Here is a 15,981-nt window from a genome sequence, read left to right as displayed (position 1 = left end):
ACAGAGGAATTCAATGTTTTAAAGACCAGAGAATGACCTGCTGCTACATCAAGCACATTCCTGCACAAACAGAACTTGACATCCTCTTCCAATGTGCAAACAGAAAACCTCGGGAAATGAACTCATGTTGCTCATTTTTGTCATCCCTCATAATAACCAGCTGAAGAAGTTAAACACTGAATCAGTGGGCATCTTCCATATGATTATAACTGAAAACATCAGTACAGGGACAGGAGCTACTTTCAAGTCAACATCAAATATTAAAGGTCGTTGATTACCATTTAGTTTCTAGCAATTGAAAAGACCCAATACAACTATATAAGCTGTGCTTTCAGAAGCCCTTAAGTGTCATGGATTTATAATGACATCCTGTAAGAAACATTTTTTTTCTTAAAATTCTCCATTTGGGGCTTCCTTAGGATATTCCAGGGCCAACATACCATCCAAATTCTTAGGTGTTAAATATTTTTTCCTTCCAGAAGGAACATAAGAGATACTAACTCTAGCTTTGGGCTTGGAGAGGGGAAATGCTTTGGTTTTTAAGCTGAAGTGACTGAAGTTATTTGAAAGTGCCAACCCAAAGCAGCTCATGAGAATCTTCACAGCATCAGGCATCAGCACACAGCTCTGCACTACCTGTTCTGGTCTCCAGCTCAATACACACACCAGGCTCAAGAGATGGGTCCGGACTACACATCAGTGTCCGGCAACAGCACAACCACCCCTCAGGACATCAGTACTGTCACCTCATTATTTTGTTCCCCAAAACACGAATGTGAAAAGAAAGAAAAGGGAGATAACCACAAAATGAAGGCTGACTACCCCTGAAGAACAAGCATAATACCTGAACAATGAAATATTCTCCCTGAGCTACATGCAAAATTAGAACATGCCTACACATTAACATAGCACAACTGCTGAAACAGACAGTTGAGCAGCATATTAATGTGAGCTTCAGAAAACATATCAAGAAAGTTCAGTTTTTGGCAGTAGACAGACAAAACAATCATTTGTAATTCAAACCCTGACTCTAAGCACTATCCTGCTAGATTTCTAACTATGGGAAGTCTGAACCTTCCCTCAAGTATTGAAGTCATAGTTAAAAGAGTCATTCATACAAAGCCACATTCATATCTGCCCCTATTTAAATAATTCTTTCATACTGCACCAGTATTTGATACACAGTTATTTGCAATTTATACAGATTCTAGCATGTCTAGCTAGAGTCTATCACTGATAAACTGCTGTACATGATGGGCTACATACAAATATAAAGATGACTACAAACAACAGACCAGTCTTACACAAACTTCAGTAACGGTGTGATGACCTAAGACATTTCACCTGATTAAAATTGTACCTTGTTAGCATATGGGTGATTTCAGAAAAGGTGTAAAAAATTCAGATTGCAATGAACTTTGTAGTTGAAATTTCTGTGCAGATATTCACCAGTAATACAGTGTGTGGGCAAGTAGTTTTGGGCTGAAAACTTACCACCTCTCCAGCCTTGTTGAGAAGTCTTAAAAAAAAGGGAGCCAGAGCTGTTCCCTCTGCGTCTCTTTCCCCAGCCTAAATACTTTCCAACCCAATTAGCTAAAAAAGAGACTCACTAACCTAAAACTATACCCAAGCTAGCATTAAGTAGATTTTCAGTGAAGTTCAGAAAGCTTTATTGGAGCTAACTTGATTAAGAATTAAAAAGAATGTCCCATTTATTTTCCACTTCTAAACAAAGTCAGTGTCGGCCTGTTACAGCCCCTCTCTCCATACATACATCAATCCCCTCTCCATGGATTCATTCATTGCAACAGAAGACAGGAGAGGCTGACAACCACATGTGTAGAAAAAGTAATTCCCTTATGATCCAAAAATTATGTTTTAAATACAGGGAAGTATCACAACTTCAAACTCCCAATGCATAAGGGTACAAATCCCGTATGAACCAGATCATAAATGCCTGCCATGTACTAGAAACCAGTTAGAATTGTACCCAGGTATCTCACTTTTCTCACTAAATTTAGCAATATATTGAAAGTAAGGATGAAAAATATCTTTCTGCCTCAAGTTTACCATCCAGGGTTTTGTTCCACAAATGGATTAATTACTATTTGAGACCAAACGGCTAAAAAAGATAATTGACAACATTCAATAAAAAAGGTGACAATAAAACCTGGCCATTTTAAACATCTCTGCCTTCTTTTTCGTAGAAAGTCTGATCATGTGTACTTTAAACCCATATTCACTATTAGAAATGCAAACATTCAAGCATTCTTTCCAAGTGTCTCATTTAAAAACTAATTAAAATTAAAATTAATTACCATTTTTGTTAGAAGTTAAAGGCTTAAAAGAATCCTGAATGAGGCTCACATTTTAGTTTGAATTAAACAATTCATCACAGCTCCAAATGAAGGATTAACAAAATTGAGTTGGATTGCTCCTTATGCCAAAAACACTTGTGCTCCTGACTAGTACAATGGTCATCTCACATGTTCGAGTTGTGGAGACCTTCCAGGATCTCTCCTGGTTTTGAGTGTTTGGATGGCAAAGTTCATTATTACATGATGGAGCTGCAGGATTCCACACTGTGCCATTTTTGCCTCTTGCTATTTGGATTTCAACTTGCTAATTACGTTTCCATATACAGTGTTGTGCTTTGGGTGGTTTGGATTGGGGTTTTTGTTTTGTTGCTTTTTTTTTTTAAAAAAACTTGTAAAATTGTGCACTGGAATAAAAAGTTAAGAGAGCTCTGTCCATATGACAGGTCAAAAAAACACAAACCGGGCTTTTTACTAACTCCTTCCTCTTCCTTTTTTCTTAGAAACATGGCTTGGCTTAGCAAAGACTACAGAAAAAAATATCAGAATAATAAAGGAAGGAGTTTTAAAAGTATTTTGAAGCCTTTGCAGATCACACTGATGATCTGAGTAACTCCCAAGACAAAGCTTTTTTGCTAGAGAGCCCAAATCAAAAGTTCCCTTTTTTGTTACTGGTTTTCACTGGTAAACCTAGATTAATATTTCTAGGAGCTGGACCTCCCAGTGGCAGAGTTAAAACTCCCTGCACACTCAGCAGGCATCTTCAGTTTTCTGCTCTGACGAAATGCAGAGTCGGGCAAATTGTGACCTCTGATAACCACATCTAGCAGGTAGCCACTCAAACACCACCACATCTAGGTGTCATCCTCCTGCAGAATAAATCACCATGGTTTAGAGACTCGATTCATACAGTAGGTGTCATACTGGAAGACTTCACCTACAGTTAGAAAGATCTAACAGAGGGACCATAAAAAGCTATGCCCATGCTTGTCACTGGGCACACCAGCATGTGAGAATGAAACTCTTGTGTATCAGTGAAATATAAAACCTAGAAAGAGTCCTATCAGATCACAAGTGACAGCATCTCTCTCTCTGATGCAGATACTGAACAGAAGGTTCAAGCTTTCAGGTTTTGCTCATTACTCACAGTGTAGCTCATGGTCTAATCCTGACCAATTCAGATCCATTACTAAGGACCCAAGCCTTTTAATAAGTTATATTCTTTCTTTTCTTAACAGCTCAGACATGATAGAAGAATTAACAGATGCATGATCATGAAATTGCATACAGAACACCCTTTTCCAGCCTCCTGAAGAAACTGTCATCTGAAAGTAAAAAAAGTAACTGAACTTTATTTCCAGAGGAAAAAACCAGTTAGGGTCAAGGAGAACTGTTAGACAGCAAAGAATTACCTTCAATACAGACACATGCTTATGTTCAGAAATAATGTCCAAGCCTGAAAGAATAACTAGAGGATTGATTCTTCTGGTGTAGGAAATCAAAGTCTTTACAAACATCTCTAGAAAAAAGGGTTATTGATCATAAAGGCCACGGACATCTGACAAATCTTCAAATCCTAACTAGATTTGCTGGAAAAGTTCACTAAGAGGTTATCTTCACGTCAAAGTAGTTTGTGCCTTAAGCTCTCAAGCACTAACTCATTTGTGGCAAGAAGCTGCAAACATTTGACATGGCAAGAAAATCTGACAGTAATCACAAGCAGGCTGTGCCATATTAGCAGAAGAAAGCTTTATAATAGTGTCCCTTCTGTATTGTCAGAAGTGATTCTGTTGCAATAAAAAGGAAAGCCAGTGTGTGTAGGGTTATGCAAGTTGATATTATGCACACCACAAAAACCATATAAAGCAAAGGGGATGAGTCAATGCTCTGTAGATGATTGGATCAGGCTACACAGAGACCCTGGAATGAGAAAACCTTTATAAAAGGATGAAGTTTCTAAGACTTTCCCAATACAAAAACGTTAGAATAATACTGGAGAGACAGCTGGAGAAAAGGATAGCTGCCTATACAAACTAGAGGAAAAACTTTCAGCTGAAATGATATATATGATCTAGCCCTTACTGCAGAAAAGGTAATAACCTGGCACAGACATCAGTGCTGTCCAACAATCCAGCATTCCTCCTCTTCTGATAACTCACCTGTCTGGAAAAGTTTAAACTCTATAAGAATGAAAAGCCAGGAAAAGAGGAAAGAACCTATCTAAGTCTAGTACTCCACAAAATTCTGGGTAATTAAGGAAATCTTCCCTAGTACAAAACAACTTTTAGCAAATTCAAAATTATTTACTATATACAAAGAGCAGCATCTGTAATACACCAGCAGACATGTAGCAGCTCATGAAGGACAATCTACACACCAACTCAACAGAAACAGTGATTACAAACCAAGGTGCATACCACAGAACTTTACATGGCAATACAGCTGTGGATTAGATGTTATCAAAGACATTATTTTATACCTGTCAAAGTCTTTGACATCATCAGTGATCCAGGCTCTTGACTTTTATGAACAAACGTGGTTGGTCTGTGACTTCTGAACAGGAGTCTTAGCTCCATGAGGATAACCACAGTGCAGGTATCAGCTCCTGCAAACCCATCAGCTGAAAACGAACCCACTATCTGTGATTCCCCCTGCACCAAAGCACTCGTACTGCACTGGCACAGATGAGGTCAGCCTGCACTAACAGGAGTTAGTAGTAGCTCCCTGCTGAGCTGCAGGTCTACAAGGCCATAAAACTGCCAGGCGGCGATAGAGCTGTCCAGCACGCTGGAGCAACCTGAGATGCTGTACCAGATGCCCTGACATCCCGGTTCAGAGTAATGGGCACCCAAAGCAAGGAATGCTGAGACTCTGCACACAAGTGTAGTGAGAGCACACAGCACACACTGTGCTGATCGCATCTTAAAGGTGCCTGTTAAACATTCAGCACCTCTTGTGCTTAGTGAGCTCCAGCTTGGCATGAAAAAACATGACTGGCAGGTGTTTCTTCAGAGCATCTCTAATACAAAACACTTGGAGTCTCTCCTGACAGGCACCAAACCTTACACCATTGTGAAGATTGGCATGGTACAGAGTTTTGTACAAGAACTTACTACAGACCTACAAAAGCACAGTGGAATAAAATGAAATGCCTCAACGTTTTGGTACAGCACTAGTTTACTGCAACACTCCCCTTGCCTGTCATCACCCTCCCCACATGCCCAAACTGCACACACAGATCACAGATCATAACTAACGGTTATGGTCTGTGAAGTACTAATTCTTGAACAGTTGACTTACGATTATTGCCAACACAGATGAAAGATACAGTCTCAAAAATCACCAACAATCCTGACTGCAGTGCACAGAAAGCCTATTTTGTACAGACCAAGTACACATTATGAAAAACTGCTTTAGTTTTCTCTTAAAGAGTCAAAAGATAAAAAAATTTCAGCTTCGTAGTAAAAGCTTCTGCTTACTCTTGCTATGCAAGAATTCAGTTTCAAACTGCAGAATTCTACTGTGTATAAGGGGAAGAAGGGAATAATTTGTAAACTATTGATTCACAAGTCCTTTAAGAATATAGTTAAAGGAATAATGTCATGCTGGAATGCCAAAGAGCCACTGTATTTAACAGTGATCCCATATGGAAAAAATCTTACCTGCTCAGTTGAGAAGATGTGTAAGAAGTGTTCTGGGAAATATGTCATTTTATATAGCAACAACTGACAAGCGGTTCAACAACAATGTGATTTGAAACTATTTTGACTTTTCTGGAAAGCTGTATTCCTTGAAAGTGTATTAACATTCCTTTCTAGTCAAGCATACAAAGCCAACACACCAGAGTGCTCTGTCAAACTGCAACCCAATCGTCACATGAATCTGTCTTTAGCCTGATGCATAAAGAACTCAGAAAAACACTACCAAGAGCTAAACCAATTCCTTTAATTGTTGATCTCAAAGTGATTCAGATTTAGCTCTGCCATTAGTTTCAATATGAAACACTGATGCAGTAATACCAATTTGGTTTTTGAGAAAGTAAGAAACAAAATAAAGCTTCACTAATTCTTTTATCTGTTATGCTAAATCAGAGATTTTAAAACTCAACTGGACATCACTCCTGGCAAACAGTTTATCTGTACCAAAGCCCATCAACTGCTATTGAAGGACCAGATTAAATGGGAATGGACATGCTACTTTGCATTTACCTCAGTCTCCACACAAATACTAAATGAGGAGTAAGGCATTAAATCCACGTTATCTTCCTTTAAAAGGAAACCCCCTAGAACAATTAAGTATGTGAAATCTCATAAAAGCTCATTTTTTGAACTCATCCCCAGTGTGAATGCCCTACTCTAGGTATACACCCTTTGTTCTTTAAGCAACGACAAAACCCTTTGCCAATGCCCCCTTTTCCCCCAGAGCTGTGGAGACCCAATGTCAGAGAGTTCCTCCGACTGACAGCTACCCAGGGCAGCCTCGGTGGAAATGTACCCTTCAAACCCTCCTCAGCAGAAACAGCTTGTGATTTTATGACTCTCTTGCTGCCAATTCCTAAGTTATTCTGCTTTGAGAATATGCCAAACACTATACCCATGAGTTCAAATACAAACTATCAATGTGGACATGACATTACATGTCATTTGGCTGATAGCAACACAACATTTATTATATAGCACTGCATTTTCAGTGAGGCTGAACACAGAAATAAGAGTATTTTCACACCTGCAGGTTTGAATTCAGAATGCTTTTAAACAAAAGTCTAGTTCTGATTTTTACTAACCATCAAATGCACAGTCCTGAGTAATGACTAAGCTTAATGACTGGGTATGACTAACACTTATAAATAATTAGTGCCTTCTCTCCCCCTCCCCCATGGAGGAGAGGGAAGGAAAGAAAACTAAATGATACACTGGAAAAAAGAAGGAATGAAAGGAAATAAGAAGTTGAAGTTCATGGCTTGAACACCTGTCTCTTCTTCCAATACACCCCTTAAGACTCCTACAAACTAACAGCTCCCCATGCTGTTCTATAAACTTCTGCAGTGTAACCACTCTCAGACTTCCTACTCCAGATTTGCTCCTGACTTCCTCCACTGACCCCTAAGCAAACACTTTCCTCGTCACCTCTGTTGACTCTTTTCCCACAGATGCTGCAATTCCTCAGTGCTACTCCTTGGAGTTGGTACTTCTGACTCATGTGAGTACAACTGGTCCCACTCGCCACACCACCACTTAAGCTGAACGCACCTGATGTTACTACATTCTGAGAGAGGCACTAAAGCCAACCCTCCCTTACAGAAATATTTGATTAATAAACTGGCAGAAGGTGTGAAGACAGCTTACTACAGCCTCGCTGCCCCCTCAAACCATTTAAGACAGACTGGATCACAGCACCACACCTCATTGCTTAGTTTTTGTTTATACTTTCATATCTAGAGTGCACATTTTTCAACTGAATCTACGCTGGGTGTCTGACCAGAGCCTATCCAGCATGCTCTGTACTCTGTACAGAAGTACTGTGACAGCTTTTAGCAGTTCAACCACTCTCAACTTAATCAAGTTGTAAAGGTTAAGTCAGACCATTTTTACTAGAGAAAAGATGCAATACAAATATCAGAACAGTCATGCTAGTGATGTAGAATAACATTACACACAAGTTTTGTGTTACTAGTTGTCTAGGTACTGGTTACAATGTGTTACTAAAAATAGTTCAATAATGCATTTTAAGGGGAAAAGCATCAAAATAAAGAGATGCATGGCACTAACAATTTCCAGTTCTAATTTATAAAGAGAGTTCTACACTGACAAGAAGTTACTCAATTTTTATCAATATTCTTTTCCAAATCTCACCAAAAGAGCTCAGCAACTGAGTCGAACCTTGCACTAAATCCTGTACAAACACACAGTAAAAGGACTGTCCTTGGGTAAAAGGACTTAATAAAACCTATTTATGCACTTTGCTGAGAATCAGCCTTTTATGCTCAAAATGTTAACTTTCTGATCACTAGTAATACAAAGAAGCTCATCTTTTTTAAACTTTTTTTCTAGCCTGACAACAGTTACAGAGCCAAAGCTTATCTACATTTGTGCAATGCCTTAGGACAGCTCTACAGAGGGGCTGAACTCTGCCTATACAGCTCTCACTGCAGAAACAGGACACAGCTGTATCAATCCCTTCTGGTTATCACCTCTTTCCTGCTTATTGATAATCTATACAATTGTATAGTGACAATAATCAAAGTTTTGTTCTCACAAAAAATAGTCTGTATTTTCAACCCCTTAGTCAAAGGCAGAAGTAAGGTCTCAAGGACCAGTTATTGCCATTTACATTATATATTACATTAAAGACACCTACAGACAGAAAATTACTCCAAGACAGGAGGCTTTGTGGTAAAATCTTGGCTCTCAGTTCCTTGAGACACCTGTACCTCCAGAAAACAACCAGCATTTCTGGAAGGAAATTACCACAGAATAGAACCAGGGTAAAAGTTTCCAGATTAAGCTAAGGTAAAACTATCCTAAAAGGTTTTCAAAACAAAACAAAATAAAGTAAATCATTTGTTCTACTCATGTGTCCATGGTCTCAATAAAAAAAAAACCCAACCCTTCATTTACTTTGAAATATGAGTGATCACACAGTCTCATCACCTGTTTAATTACAACTGCTTTGTGGACAGTTTTTATCCTTCTCCAACATCTGATCAGGACACTAGACCACAGTATTTCAGTGGTACACTGGACATGACTGTACCACTGTAAAACATGCTGATTGTATAAGCTATTTTCCTTCTCTTACAAGGAAGCAGTATGCAAGAGAGCTGATACAGCAAAAATGATACCAAGATGAGAAGGGTTTTACAACTTTCAAAAAACCTGGATCAGTACAAACACCTAAATACCAGAGGTTGCAGTGTAAGTCCTTCATTAGTTTAAAAGTAAATTCAAGTTAATGCATTAACAACTTATAACACAAATCCAAAGCCTGAATATACCCACAGCCACTGTTTCTGTAAAACAACTCTGTGCAACCTGTCAAAGGGATAGACACATACAGAGGCTTCAGTCCCAGAAAAGCACCAGGGAAACTTCAGCAGCGTTCACAGATCACACGAGTGTTTGTACACAGGAACATCCCTGTGGCCACGCACTGAAAAAGCCCTTTGTGACTTCTGAAGTGCCACATACTGTCTCTGAAGTTTGCCCTTCCTTCACATACAGTTTTACAGTTCATAATACAACTGAGACAGTTGTCTACTAAGTGCCACTTAAAATTCCTATCGTTGCCTTCAGTTGTGAGAAAACCAATTTTCAGAATTATTTTTTTCACACCACTACCCCTTCAAATCTTCTTTCACAAGAGATAATATATCTAACAAAAAAGTTAAACTTACTGTCTTCCTTCTGGCAAAACTCATCTTTTTAACATCAGGCAATGGCATGAAATTCAAGGAGCAGATTCAGACAGATAAACGGAGTTACAAACATTCATAAAGTTCCAACACAGAAAACAATCCTGAGAAGAGTAGTTATTTTCAGGTGAAATGTTGTTTTCAAGTATTTCTGACAAAAACTGCAAAAAAGGAGTTTAATATGCTGTGTTCTCAAGTGACTCCTATATCTAGTTCTGACCAAGCAGACTCCCAAGTATCTGATCAGGGTTTTTATGAGAACAGAAAGCAAGCTTACCACAAGCCAACCTCTTCTCTTTGCTAAAACCCACTCAGACAGGTATCAGTATTTTCAACTGTTTTCCTGAACTACTTCATACATTTCATTTTTTTTAGAATTCTATTTACATATCATTTCCCAAAACAGAGAAGAGAAACAGTAATAAGAGTTTTCACAAATCAAAACACTTCATTTCAAGAGTTTGTGATACGTACTAATTTGTATCTAATCAGTATCCAAAACTGTTGCATTATCATCTCAGACTGCTAACCTTGCTGCAGCATCCTGTATAAATGATTCAAGTCCTGGGCAGCATCCCAGTCTGTGCCCCTCAACCCAAGACACTGCATTTTAGAAGTAACCCACATAGATTTCCAGAGATGGAAAACTTGTTTAGCTCACTCAACACAGAAACATCATGTAGCTTCTGGAGTAGCAGACTTCAAAACTGCTCAAAAGAAATAAAAGATTGTTGGTTATTGACCAACCACCTTGATTATAGAACCCTAGTGATAAAACAAGCAAACACAGAAAACCAACACAAAAAAATCCCACCAAAAAAACCCAAACCCAAAAAAACCTCACCCAGAAGGACAACAAGGTGAAGTATAGATAGATTGGCATATGAAACAAATCCATACACACTCTACTAAAGACTTTTGGGAACAACAATATTTTCCCTAACAGAACTGAACAATATGTAGTCAAAGTTAATAGCTGTCATAGTTTAACAGAATCACCATTACATTCCCATTAGATCCCATCACCTAAAAAGACAGCTTTATCAGATGTTCAAAACAAGACACTGGTTTGCCCCATGCCACTCATTTTAGACCCCAAAAAATCCTCTCACTCAGCTCAGAGTCCCAAGCTCTGCAGGGTACAAAAGCTCAGCACCCAGGATTCCTCCATCAGGGAAGTTGCGATAAGAACAAACGCAACTTTCAGTCTGGCGACATATGGCAGATCTGAGGTAGCAGATTTCAAATAAAGCAGAATGTTCCTTTTGCTGATGCATGATTTGAAGAGAAAATCCATCCCTCACCCAGAAGAGTTCTGCAGAAGAGATCCACAGTTATCTTTCAGAAAGGAAGATACCGCATTATGCGCCAAGTATAGGACTCCCAAGCTTTAATCTTGGCAAAATATCGATTCCCTCATGGCCTTGGGCAAGTCAGAACTTCTCTAACTTGCTCTTTCCCCCAGCTCTAAAGCAGAGCTCATACTACTTTATTTACCAACCACACAGGCATGTTGCAAGGATTAAATTTTGTAAAATGCTTTGAAAGTAAAACATACTATAAGTACTGTAAGAAGCTCCTATTATCACTGTGCATTACAGACATTATTTTTAACAAAATACAGCCATGCCAACACTGTTAACAGGCATAACATTGGCAGCACATGCAACATACAGGCAAACTATAATCAGGATATGTTTGAACTCGCTTGCTAGTCAGTGAGAAATAGAAACAACTACATTCCACTACTTCATAGTATTTCTCCTGTTCCTTCCTATATTCCTCATATTATGGAAGTGTGTAGATTCCCTAATCTCTTATATCCATAGTTACTTTAGGCACTTCTGGGGTACGTGTTTCAAGAATGCTGCATTCCACATGAAAAAGTTACATTGTTTAATTGTTTAACAGTTAAGACTGACTGGTTCTTCTCAGCCTGCCCCTGCTCTCCCTTATCCACCCCCTCCTTAGCCTAGCACCCCAATTCCTTACTGAAGGAAGCTGAACTGTTCCTGCAGCAGTTACTTTTCAGTGACTCCAGCTCCAAAAACATAACTGCTCGAGTCAAAAGGACCTGAACCCACGTTTTAAATTAAGTATTCAAGTAGTTTTCCCATCAAGGCCAATCAAGGCCTAAGTTTGAATCCTTCTTGGACAGCTAGAAATACTTAGTTTCCACAAAAGTTAAGCTACCATTGAATATCCTGAAGTTTCCAGCCTCTAAGGCTGTCGAGAAAACCTGGAGCGTGCGAACTGATGTAGTCCATCCTCCACTATCTGCAGACATGTAGCACCAATGCACCTGAAGTACTTCCAAGTACCCTCTGCTTCTAGAAAGTACCACCAGATAGTTTAAACCAACTGTCAGTACTGAAGCGTTAGTTCAGACCTCTGTAACGGTCCATGTTAAGGGAGCTCCATCAGTTAAAACAGTTGGGTAACGGCCCATCATGTGGCTGCCACAGAAACGGTACACGAGAGGCCTTCCACAAAGAAAACAACAACCAAGTTTAGAATCACAGGACCACAGAACATACTGAGTTGGAAGTGGGACCCATAAGGACCATCGAGACCAACTCCTGGCTCCACAAAGGCCCAGTCCCACATGGGACTGAGCACATTGTCTGGATGCTTTTTGACCTCAGCCAAGCTCAGTGCTGTGACCATTTCCCAGGGGAGCCTGTGCCAGTGCCTGACACCACTCTCAGTAACGAAGTCTAGTCTTATCCCTACCATCAGCTACTGACAGAACTGACTTTTGTGAAACTAACTGAAGTTTTATTATTGGATAAAGCAAAACACATCTGTGATAGCCATACAACTGCACTACTGCTAATGAGAATACTGGTCTTGATCACATAAGTCAAAAATCACATAAAGTGTCATATCTGCTGCCTTCAAACAGGACTGAGACTTGCAAATCTTATATATTTGGGAAAACCAAAAATTGTCTTTAAGATCTAGCTAGCACATTTCAATAAGTTCTAACATTCACTTAGAAGGTGAAAGAAAAGATGGGGCTGGGGAAAGTTAAGGTTTCTAAAATTCAGTTTCACCTAGGCCAGTGAAGAAAACTGCCCAGACCTATTAGGTCTGTATTTTCTTACTCTACACCTACAGTGCTCTTTCCTACCTGTTCCTTTCTTTAAGCAGGCACATTAAAAGCTTATTATGAGATGCTTGTACACAAAACCAAAAAACACAAACCAAAAGAGAGTAACAACATAAAACATCTGTAAGAACAGAAAACTAAATATTTGAAACATCAAGATGACAACACTGCTGAAGTAAGGGCAAGTTCATAGACCTTGGGTTTGAAATGGTATTATAGCATTGCTGGAAGAAGATACAATTTTCAAAGTGATTTTAAAGTAGCAAGTGTTGTCGTTTCACAAGATGATTCTACCATGTGTCAGCAATGACCTCTAAACACTTCACAAACTCTTACATTGCAAAAGATTAATGTCTTAAGACATTAATCTCAGTTATGCTTTCCTGCAGACTTTTCTGAGCATCCGTAAGAGCAGAACACTGACTGAACACTCACTCACCAATTTTCCTACTCTTATTGTAAGCAACACATTTCCCATCATTGCTTAACGTACTCTGAAGCAAAGAACTTGATACCATTTATTTTCAGTCACAGTTTCAAAAGATGTTCCATCTTTAAAGTGGCATTTTATAAAGAGAAACTTGGATTTTCTGACAATATTTTCCTGTCTTTGCTAAGAAGGTATAACTAAGGTTGGTTTTGGACCTTCATTACCTGGACCTGTCCAACTGAACCAAGCTTCCAAATACAGGCTACTGAGGAAAAGACTAAGTGCAACAGTCCTCTTTCTTGAAGGTGTCAGTAGCGGAAAACCATTACTAAGGCACAGACCCTCTAAGTCCGGTGTCTTTAAGAAGCAATATACCAGAATCCAGTAAGGTCACAACAACCACGGACCATCAGCTCTTCAAGCACATCTAATTTAGTCAGTCTGTGCTTGATGTACAATCCCCTTGATGCAATGCAAAGCATTATTCTAAAAGTAATATATTTTAAAGACCATTGATCGAGCTTATATTCCACGTGCTCTTTTTAAGAGAATATCTGAAACCTATCAAGGATTCTAATTTTCAAGTCCCAGGTTAATAACACTTAGTGACATTTTATATCCCGGTTTCCATACATGTGAAACTGTAACTTTATTTTGGAGAGCTAGAAACAGTATTAAATGGTAAGAAAATAACTATAAAACATGTGCTACTTATTAGTCAAGCTTTCTATAAGAATTTTCTTTCTAAGTGTTTGCAAGTCCTGGTGTAAAAAGCAACATGTGCAGCGTATGAACTGAAGCTATTTCATGCACTAAATCTTACAAGCACTTATTAGCACACACTGCTAACTTTTAAAAACATTAACTTGGTCATGCAGATTTGATGCACACAGTGGATGCACAGTATACAAGTGCAGATACAGCTTCATACTACCAAACTGCCTTTAAAAATCTGGCCTGTGACACTGTAATCTGAAATACAACTTCAAAAGCAGCCTCATCTATTCTTATTTCACTATGAATGTATAGTCACTCCACTGAAGATTAAAACAGTTGCATGTGGCTAGACTTTCAGAGGTGCCTAGTCCTTGTACCTGTGAGATGTTCGTAAGAGCTCAACATCCATCAGATCTTAACAGTTCTGTAAGAAATGCTTTATGCAAAACGTTTTCAAAGTTGGCTACTTTCACATCATATAAAAATGCAAACCAAAGCAATTCTTAACAAATAAATCTGTTCACTAAAAAAAAATCCTTCCCAATATTAACTCTGCCTCATCATGCAAGAACCCAATTTCCAACTTCTATGTTTTTAGTCATGTCTACTTGCTGATTTTAAGACTCATGCTATTCTTTTGAAGCTATAAATATTTTTCAAGTGTAGGACAGACAAGAAAAGTGCTTAATAAAAAACCTCAAGTGTTTAGAACCTATATTGTTTTACTTTGATCTATCGAGACCTCCAAAAGAGCAATTTATGGTCCAATTATGCTTAAGGACTGGCAATGCTGCTTCTAAGAGTAACACATTTCTGTACGCTACAGCAGTTTGAAAACATCAGCTACCTGGAAAAAAGGTCCCACTGGACTCAAGAGTAGACTTTTCCCCATAATCAGGTTTATAATGCAGTATTAGTGAAAATGTAGGTATAACGTGGCAATAGACTCTAAACCTGAAAAGCCCTTCCACGCTCTGTGGCAATAAACAAATAAATAAATAAATAAGGCTTTTCCAGCCAATTGATTAACAACCTTCAAATTAAGCACTGGGATTTCAAGGTCCAAGCTTTACTGCTTAGTTTTTACACTAGCAACATGTAATTCAGATTGTTCATACAGGGAAATAATCTTTTCTACGCAGCCTGTTTGACAGACTTAATCAAACTACATGGCATCACATACCATAAATAGCACACTGCACAAAAAGATGGTGTGCAGGCACACGGTATGGTTTCTGATCTACCTTACATGACAGGTGCATTGCCTTAAGGTTGGTTAGGAGTTTCAGTAGATGTATTTTTACTAAGACCAATTGGAATAGATGATATACAATGACCACTGATTTCATTCGATACCAGTAGTAAAATTTAATTAGTTTTCTTTGTGCACTGCCCTGAAAACAGTGAATACTAGAAGACAGATATTACTGTTGTTGTTATTAAACAGACAGGAAACAGTGTAGGCTTACACAAGTATTCTCAGTTAAAAATGAAACTGGATACAAGTACAAGCCTGGTTCAAAGTAACAGCAAATTTATAACCTTAAATCTCCAAATCTAGGATATTTAAGGAGGGACAGAGCAGTTCTCAGAGAAGAAATGCTGCTCATCCTGCTTTTTACTCACCCGCTGAGTTCAGGACTAGATTTCTTGTCCAGAGATGCTCAGCACTAAGCATGAGACTAGCTACTATAAAAGCTGCAACCCTAGACACAACAGGGTGAGGTAAGGACATAGGAAGACTGCCTTTTGTATCACAGCTCCAGTGACTAAAAAGATCATTATAAGCTTCATATCTCTGAGTTTTTAAGTCAGACTTTGAAGGTATTTAAAGCAGAAGAAGGTAGTTTTCTTGTGTTGTATCTGCTGCTTCTCTATTCATGAGCCCTCAGTGGTACTGGGGGCATGCAGGGACAGAGAGGGAACTGAACAGCACGCGAAGGTTATATGAACTACTGGCAAAACCGCCTTAAAAGTCAAAATGCCTTACGTGAAA

The 15,981-nt window shown here is 38.8% G+C and overlaps 1 protein-coding gene across 1 annotated transcript in view; it reads right to left on the bottom strand.

The window, feature by feature from the left end:
- TAF4 (TATA-box binding protein associated factor 4) overlaps nucleotides 1–15,981 on the bottom strand; it is a gene marked incomplete at its 5' end in the record, with an annotated part of 38,591 nt that overhangs the window by 18,942 nt on the left and 3,668 nt on the right. The gene's annotated exons all lie outside the window — the stretch shown is intronic.

This window comes from Gallinula chloropus (assembly GCF_964237585.1).
Source record: "Gallinula chloropus genome assembly, chromosome: 16".
Lineage (NCBI taxonomy): Eukaryota > Metazoa > Chordata > Aves > Gruiformes > Rallidae > Gallinula > Gallinula chloropus.
The sequence above is the reverse complement of the archived record's forward strand: the minus strand, read 5'-3'. Positions and strand labels throughout refer to the sequence as shown.